This window comes from Mytilus edulis, unplaced genomic scaffold, assembly GCF_963676685.1.
Source record: "Mytilus edulis unplaced genomic scaffold, xbMytEdul2.2 SCAFFOLD_172, whole genome shotgun sequence".
Classification (NCBI taxonomy): Eukaryota; Metazoa; Mollusca; class Bivalvia; order Mytilida; family Mytilidae; genus Mytilus; species Mytilus edulis.
The window spans coordinates 15,183-29,254 of NW_027268599.1; the positions used below are offsets into that span (position 1 = coordinate 15,183).

Here is a 14,072-nt window from a genome sequence, read left to right on the forward strand (position 1 = left end):
TCACTGTCTCGTTTAGTTAACACAAATATAAACAGTTCATCTGTTCTATTTTTTTTTAAGGAATTGACCGGTACAGCTATTTTTAAATAAATTTTAGAAGGAGGAAAAAACTTACCGGCCGACTGCAGTTTCCATCGTTTGCCCTCGTTCTGAGGCGACGTCGCTATTAACGATGATTGAAACAGTAGAAGGGGACGTAATTCTTTTCCCCGCGTTTTTCCGTAACGCTAAAAATTCATAGTTTCTTTTTAGGAACGAGAATACATTATTACACTGACATGTGCTGTTATAAATACAAGAAAGCGACAACAAAAATATTACATTACAAGGAAAGAAAATAACTTTTTAGAGAACAGACATAAAATAAAATGCAACTTATTTCACATGCACGAGAAGTAAAATTATTTACAACAATGAGTAAAACTATACAATTTACACAAACTCCTTAAAAAGAATACTAAGAAAGATATATAGAAAAAGTACACATGTAGCAGTGAAAAGCATTAGAGAATATTTTACTGGGGCTGTTTCGCAGGCTATTGAAGGGAAAGCTACTTTTCTATTTTAATTTATTTTCTCCCCAAATAGGGGAGTGAGCCGATCCTGGAGGTACTGCAATACCAGGCCAACTCGTGGCAAGAGCGGTGCAAGCACCTAACATCTCACCTAGTTGCAAAAATCAGTTTAATATCGAAGTACCCACATGGGGTACGTATCAGATATTAAGCTGATAAGAACAGATACTACACTTTGATCTTAGCCAAAAGGCCGAGAAGCGATACTCAAATCTCTCCGAGTTTCCAAAGCCTACAAATCCTATTTCTTACTCAAACACGGTGTTTTAATTTTAACCAAAGCTACACAACTTTTGCAAATTTATATACAAAAAGCACACGAAACACGAGATCTTGATTTGCTTCAAATACCTGACAGCATGAAACGATTTCTGCATGACAAAACGGGTGTGAAAATAAAAAGCGGCTTGTGAAATACGGCAAGTCGCGAGAATACATTTTTAAACGTATATCATACGTATACGTATTTAATCTTAATCGAACGAAATAACATGATCATGTTGATTCATCCTAGGTCCGACGAACGCAGTTTTTAAAGCCTAGGAAATTTCTAGGAAATTTCTTTAATCACAAAATAAATTCAACGCTTTTTCACAATCTGCACGGACTTTTCACTGTCTCGTTTAGTTAACACAAATATAAACAGTTCATCTGTTCTATTTTTTTTTAAGGAATTGACCGGTACAGCTATTTTTAAATAAATTTTAGAAGGAGGAAAAAACTTACCGGCCGACTGCAGTTTCCATCGTTTGCCCTCGTTCTGAGGCGACGTCGCTATTAACGATGATTGAAACAGTAGAAGGGGACGTAATTCTTTTCCCCGCGTTTTTCCGTAACGCTAAAAATTCATAGTTTCTTTTTAGGAACGAGAATACATTATTACACTGACATGTGCTGTTATAAATACAAGAAAGCGACAACAAAAATATTACATTACAAGGAAAGAAAATAACTTTTTAGAGAACAGACATAAAATAAAATGCAACTTATTTCACATGCACGAGAAGTAAAATTATTTACAACAATGAGTAAAACTATACAATTTACACAAACTCCTTAAAAAGAATACTAAGAAAGATATATAGAAAAAGTACACATGTAGCAGTGAAAAGCATTAGAGAATATTTTACTGGGGCTGTTTCGCAGGCTATTGAAGGGAAAGCTACTTTTCTATTTTAATTTATTTTCTCCCCAAATAGGGGAGTGAGCCGATCCTGGAGGTACTGCAATACCAGGCCAACTCGTGGCAAGAGCGGTGCAAGCACCTAACATCTCACCTAGTTGCAAAAATCAGTTTAATATCGAAGTACCCACATGGGGTACGTATCAGATATTAAGCTGATAAGAACAGATACTTTTTTTTATATTTCAAACATTTTATTAATAATAGATACTTATATTGAATACAATCAATAGTTAAAATCATATATCACAGATAGTCCGATTGTAACTCAATAATAAATAAATCCGAAAATTACTGAAAATTATTTACTTTTAGATATAAATCAAATTACCGAAAACAAATTTATAAAATTAATTTTCAAAAAACCCCAATTTTGATACTGAAAACCCCCCAATTTATAAATAAACAACAAAGTGTTTTTAAATTCCTTTTACAAATCTAGATATAAACTTTCCTTTAAATAATTTACCTTTATAATTAAAACAAGCTATTGTAAACTAGTATTATATTTAAATTTAACTATAAATAAATATCGTCCGTTAAATTTTACCTATAATGTTTACCTTTAACAAAATCAAAATACACAATACATAGTGATTACATTTAACATCAAAATCAATATCGTACACACACAACCCACTAAAGTCCATAATGCATTGTCATGTGTGCTACGACAATAACTTTTACCTTTAAATTTTTGAACTGAACTATTTTAAATTCTACATGTAATAAATACATGTCAAATTCCATGTTACTTTAAACTTTAAATGAGACCGTCAACTTCTTTATAATTGAAATAATTTGAGTTTACTACAATATCAAAATCTGCCTGTAAACTGTCTAATATTAACTGTTTATGCTTATGTCTGTCCGGTTCTTTACCAATTATATCCCGCAATTCCTTATCACTGATTATATACGTGGTTATCATATTCTGGTCACTTACGCGACCTAATGCCGGTTTAGGTTTCCCTTCTACATTATTAATTAAACACAGTTGGTATGTTTCCCTTTTAACATCAGTCACTTTTCGCTTTTTACCACTAACAACTTTGTACTGTACTTCTCCAGAAAGATCGTCCGGATCTGTCGCGATATCGGACCATAACTTGGAAACGGACGAGGACTTTTCGGTATCCACGGTCTCTTGTGACGTATCCACGGTCTCCTGTGTCGTATCCTTTGTAACGGGGGAAGTATCCTGTGTAACCTGCATATCTACCGGTGTATCATCACTAATGTCACTGTTTTGAGTCTCCGGAACCGAGACTGCTTCCAACGGAACTGTTGCCTGTTTGCCTGACGGACAGTTCTTACGAATATGTCCAACGGTTCTACACTTCAGGCATAACGGTGCCCTACCCACCACGGTAAGTAGACAGTCTTTACCTGCTATACTAGTACGGTATGGTAACGATTGTACATCCTTCTCTGAAATCTCCAATGTAACTTTAATGTTCCCATTAGCAAACGTTATTCCTTCGGATTTCTCCGTTTCACGTGAACAACTAACTATTTTGCCATACTGTTCTAAAAACGATTCAACTGCAGTTAGCTTTAACCACACTGGAAGCCACAAAACTTTCAATAACACTGTTCTTGTGTCTGCACGGCTTACTGCAACTCTGGTATCTAACGACGTAAAGTCCGAATTAATCACTTTATCAGCAATATCTTCAGTAGTAAAGGTTGTATACCAAACACCACCAATATCCACCTTGAAAATCGCTGTCACATCATCCGGGTTAACAATGTTCTTTAATGCACGGATAATCCAAGTACGTGTGTTAACTGGTGAGCCATCCGTAAACGAAAACTTCGCACTGCATCTAAGTAATCCATAATCTACTAAATCCATTTTAACACTTTAACTTTTAACTTTAACTTTTCACTCGCTTTAATCTTTGCCAAAAGGCCGAGAAGCGATACTCAAATCTCTCCGAGTTTCCAAAGCCTACAAATCCTATTTCTTACTCAAACACGGTGTTTTAATTTTAACCAAAGCTACACAACTTTTGCAAATTTATATACAAAAAGCACACGAAACACGAGATCTTGATTTGCTTCAAATACCTGACAGCATGAAACGATTTCTGCATGACAAAACGGGTGTGAAAATAAAAAGCGGCTTGTGAAATACGGCAAGTCGCGAGAATACATTTTTAAACGTATATCATACGTATACGTATTTAATCTTAATCGAACGAAATAACATGATCATGTTGATTCATCCTAGGTCCGACGAACGCAGTTTTTAAAGCCTAGGAAATTTCTAGGAAATTTCTTTAATCACAAAATAAATTCAACGCTTTTTCACAATCTGCACGGACTTTTCACTGTCTCGTTTAGTTAACACAAATATAAACAGTTCATCTGTTCTATTTTTTTTTAAGGAATTGACCGGTACAGCTATTTTTAAATAAATTTTAGAAGGAGGAAAAAACTTACCGGCCGACTGCAGTTTCCATCGTTTGCCCTCGTTCTGAGGCGACGTCGCTATTAACGATGATTGAAACAGTAGAAGGGGACGTAATTCTTTTCCCCGCGTTTTTCCGTAACGCTAAAAATTCATAGTTTCTTTTTAGGAACGAGAATACATTATTACACTGACATGTGCTGTTATAAATACAAGAAAGCGACAACAAAAATATTACATTACAAGGAAAGAAAATAACTTTTTAGAGAACAGACATAAAATAAAATGCAACTTATTTCACATGCACGAGAAGTAAAATTATTTACAACAATGAGTAAAACTATACAATTTACACAAACTCCTTAAAAAGAATACTAAGAAAGATATATAGAAAAAGTACACATGTAGCAGTGAAAAGCATTAGAGAATATTTTACTGGGGCTGTTTCGCAGGCTATTGAAGGGAAAGCTACTTTTCTATTTTAATTTATTTTCTCCCCAAATAGGGGAGTGAGCCGATCCTGGAGGTACTGCAATACCAGGCCAACTCGTGGCAAGAGCGGTGCAAGCACCTAACATCTCACCTAGTTGCAAAAATCAGTTTAATATCGAAGTACCCACATGGGGTACGTATCAGATATTAAGCTGATAAGAACAGATACTACACTTTGATCTTAGCCAAAAGGCCGAGAAGCGATACTCAAATCTCTCCGAGTTTCCAAAGCCTACAAATCCTATTTCTTACTCAAACACGGTGTTTTAATTTTAACCAAAGCTACACAACTTTTGCAAATTTATATACAAAAAGCACACGAAACACGAGATCTTGATTTGCTTCAAATACCTGACAGCATGAAACGATTTCTGCATGACAAAACGGGTGTGAAAATAAAAAGCGGCTTGTGAAATACGGCAAGTCGCGAGAATACATTTTTAAACGTATATCATACGTATACGTATTTAATCTTAATCGAACGAAATAACATGATCATGTTGATTCATCCTAGGTCCGACGAACGCAGTTTTTAAAGCCTAGGAAATTTCTAGGAAATTTCTTTAATCACAAAATAAATTCAACGCTTTTTCACAATCTGCACGGACTTTTCACTGTCTCGTTTAGTTAACACAAATATAAACAGTTCATCTGTTCTATTTTTTTTTAAGGAATTGACCGGTACAGCTATTTTTAAATAAATTTTAGAAGGAGGAAAAAACTTACCGGCCGACTGCAGTTTCCATCGTTTGCCCTCGTTCTGAGGCGACGTCGCTATTAACGATGATTGAAACAGTAGAAGGGGACGTAATTCTTTTCCCCGCGTTTTTCCGTAACGCTAAAAATTCATAGTTTCTTTTTAGGAACGAGAATACATTATTACACTGACATGTGCTGTTATAAATACAAGAAAGCGACAACAAAAATATTACATTACAAGGAAAGAAAATAACTTTTTAGAGAACAGACATAAAATAAAATGCAACTTATTTCACATGCACGAGAAGTAAAATTATTTACAACAATGAGTAAAACTATACAATTTACACAAACTCCTTAAAAAGAATACTAAGAAAGATATATAGAAAAAGTACACATGTAGCAGTGAAAAGCATTAGAGAATATTTTACTGGGGCTGTTTCGCAGGCTATTGAAGGGAAAGCTACTTTTCTATTTTAATTTATTTTCTCCCCAAATAGGGGAGTGAGCCGATCCTGGAGGTACTGCAATACCAGGCCAACTCGTGGCAAGAGCGGTGCAAGCACCTAACATCTCACCTAGTTGCAAAAATCAGTTTAATATCGAAGTACCCACATGGGGTACGTATCAGATATTAAGCTGATAAGAACAGATACTACACTTTGATCTTAGCCAAAAGGCCGAGAAGCGATACTCAAATCTCTCCGAGTTTCCAAAGCCTACAAATCCTATTTCTTACTCAAACACGGTGTTTTAATTTTAACCAAAGCTACACAACTTTTGCAAATTTATATACAAAAAGCACACGAAACACGAGATCTTGATTTGCTTCAAATACCTGACAGCATGAAACGATTTCTGCATGACAAAACGGGTGTGAAAATAAAAAGCGGCTTGTGAAATACGGCAAGTCGCGAGAATACATTTTTAAACGTATATCATACGTATACGTATTTAATCTTAATCGAACGAAATAACATGATCATGTTGATTCATCCTAGGTCCGACGAACGCAGTTTTTAAAGCCTAGGAAATTTCTAGGAAATTTCTTTAATCACAAAATAAATTCAACGCTTTTTCACAATCTGCACGGACTTTTCACTGTCTCGTTTAGTTAACACAAATATAAACAGTTCATCTGTTCTATTTTTTTTTAAGGAATTGACCGGTACAGCTATTTTTAAATAAATTTTAGAAGGAGGAAAAAACTTACCGGCCGACTGCAGTTTCCATCGTTTGCCCTCGTTCTGAGGCGACGTCGCTATTAACGATGATTGAAACAGTAGAAGGGGACGTAATTCTTTTCCCCGCGTTTTTCCGTAACGCTAAAAATTCATAGTTTCTTTTTAGGAACGAGAATACATTATTACACTGACATGTGCTGTTATAAATACAAGAAAGCGACAACAAAAATATTACATTACAAGGAAAGAAAATAACTTTTTAGAGAACAGACATAAAATAAAATGCAACTTATTTCACATGCACGAGAAGTAAAATTATTTACAACAATGAGTAAAACTATACAATTTACACAAACTCCTTAAAAAGAATACTAAGAAAGATATATAGAAAAAGTACACATGTAGCAGTGAAAAGCATTAGAGAATATTTTACTGGGGCTGTTTCGCAGGCTATTGAAGGGAAAGCTACTTTTCTATTTTAATTTATTTTCTCCCCAAATAGGGGAGTGAGCCGATCCTGGAGGTACTGCAATACCAGGCCAACTCGTGGCAAGAGCGGTGCAAGCACCTAACATCTCACCTAGTTGCAAAAATCAGTTTAATATCGAAGTACCCACATGGGGTACGTATCAGATATTAAGCTGATAAGAACAGATACTACACTTTGATCTTAGCCAAAAGGCCGAGAAGCGATACTCAAATCTCTCCGAGTTTCCAAAGCCTACAAATCCTATTTCTTACTCAAACACGGTGTTTTAATTTTAACCAAAGCTACACAACTTTTGCAAATTTATATACAAAAAGCACACGAAACACGAGATCTTGATTTGCTTCAAATACCTGACAGCATGAAACGATTTCTGCATGACAAAACGGGTGTGAAAATAAAAAGCGGCTTGTGAAATACGGCAAGTCGCGAGAATACATTTTTAAACGTATATCATACGTATACGTATTTAATCTTAATCGAACGAAATAACATGATCATGTTGATTCATCCTAGGTCCGACGAACGCAGTTTTTAAAGCCTAGGAAATTTCTAGGAAATTTCTTTAATCACAAAATAAATTCAACGCTTTTTCACAATCTGCACGGACTTTTCACTGTCTCGTTTAGTTAACACAAATATAAACAGTTCATCTGTTCTATTTTTTTTTAAGGAATTGACCGGTACAGCTATTTTTAAATAAATTTTAGAAGGAGGAAAAAACTTACCGGCCGACTGCAGTTTCCATCGTTTGCCCTCGTTCTGAGGCGACGTCGCTATTAACGATGATTGAAACAGTAGAAGGGGACGTAATTCTTTTCCCCGCGTTTTTCCGTAACGCTAAAAATTCATAGTTTCTTTTTAGGAACGAGAATACATTATTACACTGACATGTGCTGTTATAAATACAAGAAAGCGACAACAAAAATATTACATTACAAGGAAAGAAAATAACTTTTTAGAGAACAGACATAAAATAAAATGCAACTTATTTCACATGCACGAGAAGTAAAATTATTTACAACAATGAGTAAAACTATACAATTTACACAAACTCCTTAAAAAGAATACTAAGAAAGATATATAGAAAAAGTACACATGTAGCAGTGAAAAGCATTAGAGAATATTTTACTGGGGCTGTTTCGCAGGCTATTGAAGGGAAAGCTACTTTTCTATTTTAATTTATTTTCTCCCCAAATAGGGGAGTGAGCCGATCCTGGAGGTACTGCAATACCAGGCCAACTCGTGGCAAGAGCGGTGCAAGCACCTAACATCTCACCTAGTTGCAAAAATCAGTTTAATATCGAAGTACCCACATGGGGTACGTATCAGATATTAAGCTGATAAGAACAGATACTACACTTTGATCTTAGCCAAAAGGCCGAGAAGCGATACTCAAATCTCTCCGAGTTTCCAAAGCCTACAAATCCTATTTCTTACTCAAACACGGTGTTTTAATTTTAACCAAAGCTACACAACTTTTGCAAATTTATATACAAAAAGCACACGAAACACGAGATCTTGATTTGCTTCAAATACCTGACAGCATGAAACGATTTCTGCATGACAAAACGGGTGTGAAAATAAAAAGCGGCTTGTGAAATACGGCAAGTCGCGAGAATACATTTTTAAACGTATATCATACGTATACGTATTTAATCTTAATCGAACGAAATAACATGATCATGTTGATTCATCCTAGGTCCGACGAACGCAGTTTTTAAAGCCTAGGAAATTTCTAGGAAATTTCTTTAATCACAAAATAAATTCAACGCTTTTTCACAATCTGCACGGACTTTTCACTGTCTCGTTTAGTTAACACAAATATAAACAGTTCATCTGTTCTATTTTTTTTTAAGGAATTGACCGGTACAGCTATTTTTAAATAAATTTTAGAAGGAGGAAAAAACTTACCGGCCGACTGCAGTTTCCATCGTTTGCCCTCGTTCTGAGGCGACGTCGCTATTAACGATGATTGAAACAGTAGAAGGGGACGTAATTCTTTTCCCCGCGTTTTTCCGTAACGCTAAAAATTCATAGTTTCTTTTTAGGAACGAGAATACATTATTACACTGACATGTGCTGTTATAAATACAAGAAAGCGACAACAAAAATATTACATTACAAGGAAAGAAAATAACTTTTTAGAGAACAGACATAAAATAAAATGCAACTTATTTCACATGCACGAGAAGTAAAATTATTTACAACAATGAGTAAAACTATACAATTTACACAAACTCCTTAAAAAGAATACTAAGAAAGATATATAGAAAAAGTACACATGTAGCAGTGAAAAGCATTAGAGAATATTTTACTGGGGCTGTTTCGCAGGCTATTGAAGGGAAAGCTACTTTTCTATTTTAATTTATTTTCTCCCCAAATAGGGGAGTGAGCCGATCCTGGAGGTACTGCAATACCAGGCCAACTCGTGGCAAGAGCGGTGCAAGCACCTAACATCTCACCTAGTTGCAAAAATCAGTTTAATATCGAAGTACCCACATGGGGTACGTATCAGATATTAAGCTGATAAGAACAGATACTACACTTTGATCTTAGCCAAAAGGCCGAGAAGCGATACTCAAATCTCTCCGAGTTTCCAAAGCCTACAAATCCTATTTCTTACTCAAACACGGTGTTTTAATTTTAACCAAAGCTACACAACTTTTGCAAATTTATATACAAAAAGCACACGAAACACGAGATCTTGATTTGCTTCAAATACCTGACAGCATGAAACGATTTCTGCATGACAAAACGGGTGTGAAAATAAAAAGCGGCTTGTGAAATACGGCAAGTCGCGAGAATACATTTTTAAACGTATATCATACGTATACGTATTTAATCTTAATCGAACGAAATAACATGATCATGTTGATTCATCCTAGGTCCGACGAACGCAGTTTTTAAAGCCTAGGAAATTTCTAGGAAATTTCTTTAATCACAAAATAAATTCAACGCTTTTTCACAATCTGCACGGACTTTTCACTGTCTCGTTTAGTTAACACAAATATAAACAGTTCATCTGTTCTATTTTTTTTTAAGGAATTGACCGGTACAGCTATTTTTAAATAAATTTTAGAAGGAGGAAAAAACTTACCGGCCGACTGCAGTTTCCATCGTTTGCCCTCGTTCTGAGGCGACGTCGCTATTAACGATGATTGAAACAGTAGAAGGGGACGTAATTCTTTTCCCCGCGTTTTTCCGTAACGCTAAAAATTCATAGTTTCTTTTTAGGAACGAGAATACATTATTACACTGACATGTGCTGTTATAAATACAAGAAAGCGACAACAAAAATATTACATTACAAGGAAAGAAAATAACTTTTTAGAGAACAGACATAAAATAAAATGCAACTTATTTCACATGCACGAGAAGTAAAATTATTTACAACAATGAGTAAAACTATACAATTTACACAAACTCCTTAAAAAGAATACTAAGAAAGATATATAGAAAAAGTACACATGTAGCAGTGAAAAGCATTAGAGAATATTTTACTGGGGCTGTTTCGCAGGCTATTGAAGGGAAAGCTACTTTTCTATTTTAATTTATTTTCTCCCCAAATAGGGGAGTGAGCCGATCCTGGAGGTACTGCAATACCAGGCCAACTCGTGGCAAGAGCGGTGCAAGCACCTAACATCTCACCTAGTTGCAAAAATCAGTTTAATATCGAAGTACCCACATGGGGTACGTATCAGATATTAAGCTGATAAGAACAGATACTACACTTTGATCTTAGCCAAAAGGCCGAGAAGCGATACTCAAATCTCTCCGAGTTTCCAAAGCCTACAAATCCTATTTCTTACTCAAACACGGTGTTTTAATTTTAACCAAAGCTACACAACTTTTGCAAATTTATATACAAAAAGCACACGAAACACGAGATCTTGATTTGCTTCAAATACCTGACAGCATGAAACGATTTCTGCATGACAAAACGGGTGTGAAAATGAAAAGCGGCTTGTGAAATACGGCAAGTCGCGAGAATACATTTTTAAACGTATATCATACGTATACGTATTTAATCTTAATCGAACGAAATAACATGATCATGTTGATTCATCCTAGGTCCGACGAACGCAGTTTTTAAAGCCTAGGAAATTTCTAGGAAATTTCTTTAATCACAAAATAAATTCAACGCTTTTTCACAATCTGCACGGACTTTTCACTGTCTCGTTTAGTTAACACAAATATAAACAGTTCATCTGTTCTATTTTTTTTTAAGGAATTGACCGGTACAGCTATTTTTAAATAAATTTTAGAAGGAGGAAAAAACTTACCGGCCGACTGCAGTTTCCATCGTTTGCCCTCGTTCTGAGGCGACGTCGCTATTAACGATGATTGAAACAGTAGAAGGGGACGTAATTCTTTTCCCCGCGTTTTTCCGTAACGCTAAAAATTCATAGTTTCTTTTTAGGAACGAGAATACATTATTACACTGACATGTGCTGTTATAAATACAAGAAAGCGACAACAAAAATATTACATTACAAGGAAAGAAAATAACTTTTTAGAGAACAGACATAAAATAAAATGCAACTTATTTCACATGCACGAGAAGTAAAATTATTTACAACAATGAGTAAAACTATACAATTTACACAAACTCCTTAAAAAGAATACTAAGAAAGATATATAGAAAAAGTACACATGTAGCAGTGAAAAGCATTAGAGAATATTTTACTGGGGCTGTTTCGCAGGCTATTGAAGGGAAAGCTACTTTTCTATTTTAATTTATTTTCTCCCCAAATAGGGGAGTGAGCCGATCCTGGAGGTACTGCAATACCAGGCCAACTCGTGGCAAGAGCGGTGCAAGCACCTAACATCTCACCTAGTTGCAAAAATCAGTTTAATATCGAAGTACCCACATGGGGTACGTATCAGATATTAAGCTGATAAGAACAGATACTACACTTTGATCTTAGCCAAAAGGCCGAGAAGCGATACTCAAATCTCTCCGAGTTTCCAAAGCCTACAAATCCTATTTCTTACTCAAACACGGTGTTTTAATTTTAACCAAAGCTACACAACTTTTGCAAATTTATATACAAAAAGCACACGAAACACGAGATCTTGATTTGCTTCAAATACCTGACAGCATGAAACGATTTCTGCATGACAAAACGGGTGTGAAAATGAAAAGCGGCTTGTGAAATACGGCAAGTCGCGAGAATACATTTTTAAACGTATATCATACGTATACGTATTTAATCTTAATCGAACGAAATAACATGATCATGTTGATTCATCCTAGGTCCGACGAACGCAGTTTTTAAAGCCTAGGAAATTTCTAGGAAATTTCTTTAATCACAAAATAAATTCAACGCTTTTTCACAATCTGCACGGACTTTTCACTGTCTCGTTTAGTTAACACAAATATAAACAGTTCATCTGTTCTATTTTTTTTTAAGGAATTGACCGGTACAGCTATTTTTAAATAAATTTTAGAAGGAGGAAAAAACTTACCGGCCGACTGCAGTTTCCATCGTTTGCCCTCGTTCTGAGGCGACGTCGCTATTAACGATGATTGAAACAGTAGAAGGGGACGTAATTCTTTTCCCCGCGTTTTTCCGTAACGCTAAAAATTCATAGTTTCTTTTTAGGAACGAGAATACATTATTACACTGACATGTGCTGTTATAAATACAAGAAAGCGACAACAAAAATATTACATTACAAGGAAAGAAAATAACTTTTTAGAGAACAGACATAAAATAAAATGCAACTTATTTCACATGCACGAGAAGTAAAATTATTTACAACAATGAGTAAAACTATACAATTTACACAAACTCCTTAAAAAGAATACTAAGAAAGATATATAGAAAAAGTACACATGTAGCAGTGAAAAGCATTAGAGAATATTTTACTGGGGCTGTTTCGCAGGCTATTGAAGGGAAAGCTACTTTTCTATTTTAATTTATTTTCTCCCCAAATAGGGGAGTGAGCCGATCCTGGAGGTACTGCAATACCAGGCCAACTCGTGGCAAGAGCGGTGCAAGCACCTAACATCTCACCTAGTTGCAAAAATCAGTTTAATATCGAAGTACCCACATGGGGTACGTATCAGATATTAAGCTGATAAGAACAGATACTACACTTTGATCTTAGCCAAAAGGCCGAGAAGCGATACTCAAATCTCTCCGAGTTTCCAAAGCCTACAAATCCTATTTCTTACTCAAACACGGTGTTTTAATTTTAACCAAAGCTACACAACTTTTGCAAATTTATATACAAAAAGCACACGAAACACGAGATCTTGATTTGCTTCAAATACCTGACAGCATGAAACGATTTCTGCATGACAAAACGGGTGTGAAAATGAAAAGCGGCTTGTGAAATACGGCAAGTCGCGAGAATACATTTTTAAACGTATATCATACGTATACGTATTTAATCTTAATCGAACGAAATAACATGATCATGTTGATTCATCCTAGGTCCGACGAACGCAGTTTTTAAAGCCTAGGAAATTTCTAGGAAATTTCTTTAATCACAAAATAAATTCAACGCTTTTTCACAATCTGCACGGACTTTTCACTGTCTCGTTTAGTTAACACAAATATAAACAGTTCATCTGTTCTATTTTTTTTTAAGGAATTGACCGGTACAGCTATTTTTAAATAAATTTTAGAAGGAGGAAAAAACTTACCGGCCGACTGCAGTTTCCATCGTTTGCCCTCGTTCTGAGGCGACGTCGCTATTAACGATGATTGAAACAGTAGAAGGGGACGTAATTCTTTTCCCCGCGTTTTTCCGTAACGCTAAAAATTCATAGTTTCTTTTTAGGAACGAGAATACATTATTACACTGACATGTGCTGTTATAAATACAAGAAAGCGACAACAAAAATATTACATTACAAGGAAAGAAAATAACTTTTTAGAGAACAGACATAAAATAAAATGCAACTTATTTCACATGCACGAGAAGTAAAATTATTTACAACAATGAGTAAAACTATACAATTTACACAAACTCCTTAAAAAGAATACTAAGAAAGATATATAGAAAAAGTACACATGTAGCA

The 14,072-nt window shown here is 35.2% G+C and overlaps 10 non-coding genes across 10 annotated transcripts; all 10 read right to left on the reverse strand.

Annotated features, from left to right (window-relative positions):
* Window positions 1-587: 587 nt before the first annotated feature.
* Window positions 588-780, reverse strand: LOC139507850 (U2 spliceosomal RNA). Its single transcript, XR_011660894.1, has one exon. It is a non-coding gene; the product is annotated as a U2 spliceosomal RNA (small nuclear RNA).
* Window positions 781-1,773: 993 nt separating this feature from the next.
* On the reverse strand, window positions 1,774-1,967 carry LOC139507843 (U2 spliceosomal RNA). The gene has a single exon (XR_011660886.1). It is a non-coding gene; the product is annotated as a U2 spliceosomal RNA (small nuclear RNA).
* A 2,711-nt stretch (window positions 1,968-4,678) lies between these two features.
* Window positions 4,679-4,871, reverse strand: LOC139507851 (U2 spliceosomal RNA). Its single transcript, XR_011660895.1, has one exon. It is a non-coding gene; the product is annotated as a U2 spliceosomal RNA (small nuclear RNA).
* Window positions 4,872-5,864: 993 nt separating this feature from the next.
* Window positions 5,865-6,057, reverse strand: LOC139507853 (U2 spliceosomal RNA). The gene has a single exon (XR_011660896.1). It is a non-coding gene; the product is annotated as a U2 spliceosomal RNA (small nuclear RNA).
* Window positions 6,058-7,050: 993 nt separating this feature from the next.
* On the reverse strand, window positions 7,051-7,243 carry LOC139507854 (U2 spliceosomal RNA). Its single transcript, XR_011660897.1, has one exon. It is a non-coding gene; the product is annotated as a U2 spliceosomal RNA (small nuclear RNA).
* Window positions 7,244-8,236: 993 nt separating this feature from the next.
* On the reverse strand, window positions 8,237-8,429 carry LOC139507856 (U2 spliceosomal RNA). The gene has a single exon (XR_011660899.1). It is a non-coding gene; the product is annotated as a U2 spliceosomal RNA (small nuclear RNA).
* A 993-nt stretch (window positions 8,430-9,422) lies between these two features.
* On the reverse strand, window positions 9,423-9,615 carry LOC139507857 (U2 spliceosomal RNA). The gene has a single exon (XR_011660900.1). It is a non-coding gene; the product is annotated as a U2 spliceosomal RNA (small nuclear RNA).
* Window positions 9,616-10,608: 993 nt separating this feature from the next.
* On the reverse strand, window positions 10,609-10,801 carry LOC139507858 (U2 spliceosomal RNA). The gene has a single exon (XR_011660902.1). It is a non-coding gene; the product is annotated as a U2 spliceosomal RNA (small nuclear RNA).
* A 993-nt stretch (window positions 10,802-11,794) lies between these two features.
* LOC139507859 (U2 spliceosomal RNA) lies at window positions 11,795-11,987 on the reverse strand. Its single transcript, XR_011660903.1, has one exon. It is a non-coding gene; the product is annotated as a U2 spliceosomal RNA (small nuclear RNA).
* A 993-nt stretch (window positions 11,988-12,980) lies between these two features.
* Window positions 12,981-13,173, reverse strand: LOC139507860 (U2 spliceosomal RNA). Its single transcript, XR_011660904.1, has one exon. It is a non-coding gene; the product is annotated as a U2 spliceosomal RNA (small nuclear RNA).
* Window positions 13,174-14,072: the final 899 nt, after the last annotated feature.